Source organism: Meriones unguiculatus, chromosome 6, assembly GCF_030254825.1.
Source record: "Meriones unguiculatus strain TT.TT164.6M chromosome 6, Bangor_MerUng_6.1, whole genome shotgun sequence".
NCBI classification, from domain to species: domain Eukaryota; kingdom Metazoa; phylum Chordata; class Mammalia; order Rodentia; family Muridae; genus Meriones; species Meriones unguiculatus.
The window spans coordinates 107,671,727-107,678,125 of record NC_083354.1 but is presented as its reverse complement, the minus strand read 5'-3'; the positions used below and the strand labels follow the sequence as shown (position 1 = coordinate 107,678,125).

Here is a 6,399-nt window from a genome sequence, read left to right as displayed (position 1 = left end):
ACAATGCAGCCAGTCCAGATGAGACCTGATAGGCTAGGGTCAGATGGAAGGGGAGAAGGACTCCCAGTATCAGTGGACTTGGAGAGGGGCATGGGAGGAGATGAGGGAGGGAGGCTGGGATTGGGAGGGTATTAGAGAAGGGGCTGCAGCTGGGATGCAAAGTGAATAAACTGTAATTAATAAAAAATAAAAAGAAGGAATGTGCTCAGAGCCCTGCCATTGAGTGGCTGTAGCTCCCTGAACAAGTCACTTAACCTCTTTAATCTTCGGTATTTGTTTTTGTAAAATGGAGGAAATATTCTTCTAAACATTCTTGGATTAATTAGAAGCACATGGAAGCAATAGACACAAATCAGCATCTTTAGGGTGTTACACCTCAGATATTTTATACACCTTATATCTTATACCATCTTCTCCCCACACTCAATCCGCACCCTCAGTACCCTCCCTACACCTCTCTCACCCATTTCTCTCCCTCCATCTACTTCAGATATCTATTTTGTTTCTCCTTCTGACTGAGATTTAAGCATCCTCCCCTAATCCCTCCTTACTACTTAGCTTCTTTGGGTCTGTGGATTGTAACATGGTTATCCTGTACTTTCTTGCTAATATCCAATTATAAGTGAGTACATACCATGCATGGTTACTTCACTTATGATGATCTTTTCTAGTTCCCACCATTTGCTTGCATATTGCATGGTATCTTTGTTTTTTAATAGCTGAGTAGTATTCCATTGTGTAAATGCACCACATTTTCTTTACCCATTCTTTGGTGGAGGGACATGTAGATCTAGTTTCTGGCAATTATGAATAAAGTTGCTATCAACAAAGTTAACCAAGTGTCCTTGTAGTATGGTGGAACATTTTTTTGGATATATGCCCAGGAGTGATATTATTGGGTCTTGAGGTAGAACTATTCCCAATTGTCTGAGAAACCTCCAGATTGATTTTCAAAATGGTTGTACAAGTTTGCACTTCCACCAGCAGTGGAGGAGTGTTCTCCTTGCTCCAGATCTTAGCCAGCATGTGCTGTCACTTGAATTTTTGACTTTAGCCATTCTGGTGGTGTAAGATGGAAACTTAGAGCCATTTTAAGTTGCATTTCCTTGATTGCTAAGGACACTGAACATTTCCTTAAGTGCTTCTCAGCCATTAGAGGTTCGTCTGTTGAGAGTTCTCTATTTAGCTTTGTACATCATTTTTTAAATGGTTATTAAAAACTGGGTTATTTGGTTTGTTGGTGTCTAATTTCTTGAGTTGTTTATATATATTGGATATTAGCCCTCTGTTGAATGTAAGGTTGTTGAAGATCTTTTCCCATTATGTAGGCTGCTGTTTTGTCCCATTGATGGTGTTTTCTGCCTTGCAGTAAGTTTTCAGTTTCATGAGGTACTATTTATTATTTGTTGATCTTAGTGTCTGAGTTTTTGGTATTCTGTTTAGGAGGTTGTCTCCTGTCCCAATGAGTTCAAGTTCCACTTTATGTTCTAATAGATTTAGTCTATCTGGTTTTATGTTGAGGTATTTGATCCACTTGGACTTGAGTTTTATGCATGGCGATAAGCAAGGATTTATTTGCCTTTTTTTATAAGCAGACATCTAGTTAGACCAGCACCATTTGTTGAAGGTGCTAGCTTCTTTCTATTGTATGGTTTTGGCTTCTTTGTCAAAAATCAAGTGTCTGTATTGTGGGTTTATTTCTGGGTTTTTAATTCAATTCTATTGACCAACCTGTCTGTTTTTATTCCAAAACTATGCAGTTTTTTAAAAAATCACCCAATTGATCTATAGTACAGATTGAAATCAGGGATGGAGATACCTCCAGAAGTTATTTTATTGTACAGGATTGTTTTAGCTATCCTGTTTTTTGGTTTTTTTTTAATTTTTCCATATGAAGCTGAGAATTTCTCTTTCAAAGTTTGTAAAGAATTGTGTTGAGACTTTGATGGGAATTGCATTGAATTTGTAGATTGCTTTTGGTAAGATGAGCATTTTCACTATGTTAATCCTGCCGATCCATGAGCTTGAGAGATCCTTGCATGTTCTGATATCTTCTTCAGTTTCTTTCTTCAAAGACTTGAAGTTCTTGTCATACAGGTCTTTGACTTGCTTAGTTAGAGTTACACCAAGGTATTTTATATTATTTGTGGCTATTGGGAAGAGTGTTGTTTCCCTAATTTATTTTACTTACTTACTTAGTTAATTAATATATATATATTCTAGATATCATTTATATATATATATTCCAGTTTTCTCTCTATATAGATCTATCTATCTATCTATCTATCTATCTATCTATCTATCTATCTATCTATCTATCTAAAGAAGCCAGTTATATATATATATATATATAACTATATATATATATATATATATATATATATATATATATATATATATAAAGAACTGATGAAGTTAAACCCCAACAAACCAAGTAATTCTATTTAAAAATGGGGAACAGAGCTAAACAGAGAATTGTCTGTAGAGGAATATAGAATGGCAGAGAAACACTTAAAGAAATGTTCAATGTCCTTAGTCATCAGGGAGAAGCAAATCAAAATGACCCTGAGATTACACCTTACACCCACCAGAATGGCTAAGATCAAGGACTCAAGTGACAACACATGCTGGAGAGGTTGTGGAGAAAGGGGAACCCTTCTCCATTGCTGGTGGGAATGTAAACTTGCACAACCACTCTGGAAATCAATCAGGCACTTTCTCAGACAATTAGGAATAGCACTTCCTCAAGATCCAGCTATACCACTTTTAGGCATATATCCAAAATATGCTCAACTACACAACAAGGACATTTGTTCAACCATGTACTCCATTTTTAAATTGGATTGCTTTGTTTGTTGGGGTTTAACTTCATCAGTTCTTTATATATTTTAGATATTAGCCCTCTGTCAGATGTAGGATTGGTATAGATCTTTTCCCAGTCTGTAGTCTGTTGTTTTGTTCTGACGACAATGTCCATTGCTTTAAAGAAGCTTTTCAGTTTCATGAGGTCCCATTTATGGATTGCTGATCTTAGAGCCTGTGCTGTTGGTTTTCTGTTCAGGAAGTTGTCTCCTGTGCCAGTGAGGTCAAGGCTCTTCCCCACTTTTTCTTCTAACCGATTCAGTGTGTCTGGTTTTATGTTGAGATCTTTGATCCACTTGAACTTTACTTTTGTGCAGGGTGATGAATATGGACCTGTTTGCATTTTTCTGCATGTAGACATCCAGTTAGACCAGTTATCTTTTTTCCATTGAATGGTTTTGGCTTTTTTGTAAAAAATTAAGTTTCTGTAGGTGTGTGGATTTATTTCTCAGTCTTCTACTTGATTCCATTGATCTACCAGTCTGCTTCTATGCCAGTACCATGCAATTTTTATTACTATTGCTCTGTAGCACCATTTGAGATCAGGGATGGAGATGCCTCCAGAAGATCTTTTATTGTACAGGACTGTTTTAGCTATTCTGGGTTTTTTGTTTTTCCACATGAAATTGAGAATTGTTCCTTCTAGGTCTGTAAAAAATTGTGTTGGTATTTTGATGAGAATTGCATTTAATCTGTAGATTGCTTTTGGTAGGATAGCCATTTTCACTGTGGATCAATCCTATTGATCCATGAAGAGATCTTTCCATCTTCTGATATCTTCTTCAGTTTCTTTCTTCAGAGACTTGAAGTTTTTTTTTTTTTAACAGTTCTTTCATTTGCTTGCTTAGAGTCACACCAAGGTACTTTATGTTACCTAATTTCTTTCTCAGCCTGTTTATCACATATATAAAAGAGGGCTACTGGTTTTTTGAATTAATTTTATATCCAGCCACTTTGCTGAAGATGTTTATCAGCTGTCAGATTTCTCTGATAGAATTTTGGGAGTTACTTATGTAAAAATCATATCATATATGAATAGGAATACATCGAATTATTCCGTACCAATTTGTATCACCTTGATGTCTTTTTGCTGTCTTATTGCTCTAGCTAGGACTTCAAGTACTATAGTGAATAAATATGGGAAGAGTGGGCAGCCTGTCCTATCCTTGAGGTTAGTGGAATTGCTTTAAGTTTCTCTCCATTTAATTTGATGTTGGCTATTGGCTTGCTGTATATTGTCTTTAATATGTTCAGTTATACACCCTGTATTCCTGCTCTTGCCAAAACTTTTAACATGAAGGGGTATTGAATTTTGTTAAAGGCTTTTTCCCCATCTAACAACATGATTATGTGTTTTTCTTTCTTTCTGTTTGTTTATATAGTAAATTACATGGATAGATTTTTGTGTATTAAGCCAATCCTGCATCCCCGAGATGAAGTGTATTGATCATGGTGGATGAATATTTTTGATGTATTTTTGATGTATTTTTGGGTTTAGTTTGTGAGTATTTTGTTATTTTGCACCAGTTTTCGTAAATAATTGGTCTGAAATTCTTGTTCTTTGTTGCATCTTTGTGATGTTTAGGTATCAGGGTAATTGGGGCCTCATAAATTGAGTTTGACAATGTTGCTTCTGTTTCTGTTTTGTGGAATAGTTTGAAGAGTATTTGTAAAAGCTCTTCTTTCAATGTCTGGTAGAATTTTGTGCTAAGACTTTCTAGCCTTGGGCTTTTTTTTTTTTTTGTTTGGGAGAGTTTTGATAATTGTTTCTATTGCCTTAAGGGTAATAGTCTATTTAAATTGTTTATCTAGTCTTGATTTAACTTTGGTAAGTGGTATCTATCAAGAAAATCATCCATTTTGTTTAGATTTTCCAACTTTGTGGCATACAGGTGTTTGGAGTAATACCTAATAATTCTTTGGATTTCCTCAGTGTCTTTTGTTATGTCCCCTTTTCATTTCTGATTTTGTTAATTTGGATATTATGTCTGTGCCTTTTAGTTAGTTTGGCTAAGGGCTTGTCTATCTTGTTGATTTTCTTAGAGAACTATTTCTTGGTTTTGTTGATTCTTTGTACTGTTCTCTTTTTTTCTAATTTATTGATTTTAGTCCTGAGTTTGATTATTTCCTGGATCTAGTCCTCTTGGGCGTCTGTTTCTTCTTCTTGTTCCTGAGCTTTTGGTTGTGTTTTTAAGTTGCTAGTATGAGCTCTCTTCAATTTCTTTATGAAGGCATTTAGTGCTATGAACTTTCCTCTTCGCACTGCTTTCATTGTGTTGGGTAAGTTTTGTTATGTTGTGCCTTCATTTTTATTAACTTCTAGAAAGTCAGTTGGGTTGAGAGCCATGGCCTTGAGGTGTCCTGCTCATCCCGCCCCTTCCTGGTGCCTCAGATGGAAGACCATTCATCAAAGAATTTGCATCCAAGAGCAGAAAGTCTGTTACCCAACATGATGAAAGCTGACATGGATGCAGTTGATGCTGAAAATCAGGTGGAACTGGAAGAAAAGACTCGACTTATTAATCAGGTGTTGGAACTTCAACACACACTTGAAGATCTTTCCACAAGAGTAGATGCAGTTAAGAAAGAAAATGTGAGGCTAAATCGAAAAATCAAGTTCTTAAACAATATATAGAAACCCTCATGTCTGCTTCTAGTGTTTTTCAAACAACTGATACAAAAAGGAAAAGGAAGTAAAGGGCTCACCACCCTTGCTTCTGTGGATCTGCTGCTTTCTTCTCCTTCTCCTTCTCTTCCTCCTCCTCCTCCTCCTCCTCCTCCTCCTCCTCCTCCTCCTTCTTCTTCTTTTAATGTTTGGATTCTATCCAAAAGTTACAGTACCTTTGTTTGTTTCCCTGAGTATTTATAAAGAGAATGTGAGAACAGGACTGTCCCTGAGTTATATGTATACATTAGTCTATGGAAATGTGCACATGTAGAGACTTTATAATTAGAATTATAGATATCTATGAAACTTGAAGATGAATGTTTTGCCAATTTGCTGTGTGTGTGTGTGTGTGTGTTTTGCACTGTCTTTTATCTCATGCCTAACTAGTAAAATATACAAGAAAATAACCATGTTGTGAAAAAGTGACCAAAACATGTACTGAATGCGCATCATTCGTACCTTGTCCACCATCTTGTGCCTCTCCTCCATCTGCCTCTTCCTTCCCTTGTCCCTTCCTGACAGTAACTTTAATAGCTATCCCCCTACAAGAGCAATCTGAACTGTAATTGTTGAATCTTAACCAAAATACGATACTCTCTTAGCTAAGGCTTGTCATTTGTGATATTTGGTAATAAGATAGGATTGCTGGCTTCTCTTTAATCACTTGAAAATAGACTGAAGGGTTGTCTTTGAAATGTAAACTGTCACATTGAGAATCTAAAAACTTCCTTTTTCATATAATAGCTCATTTGGTGTTGAAATGATAAGAGTTCTGGTCATATGTGTATGAGAAATAAAAAAATCTTGAGAAAACATAGAAATAGGGAGGTAAACTGGATAAATAGAGGTAACCAATTCCCAATGTTTTC

General features: G+C 35.9%; 1 pseudogene; it reads left to right on the top strand.

The window, feature by feature from the left end:
- The first annotated feature begins 5,250 nt into the window (after positions 1–5,250).
- Positions 5,251–5,579, top strand: LOC110561510 (short coiled-coil protein-like; annotated as a pseudogene).
- The last annotated feature ends 820 nt before the right edge of the window (positions 5,580–6,399 follow it).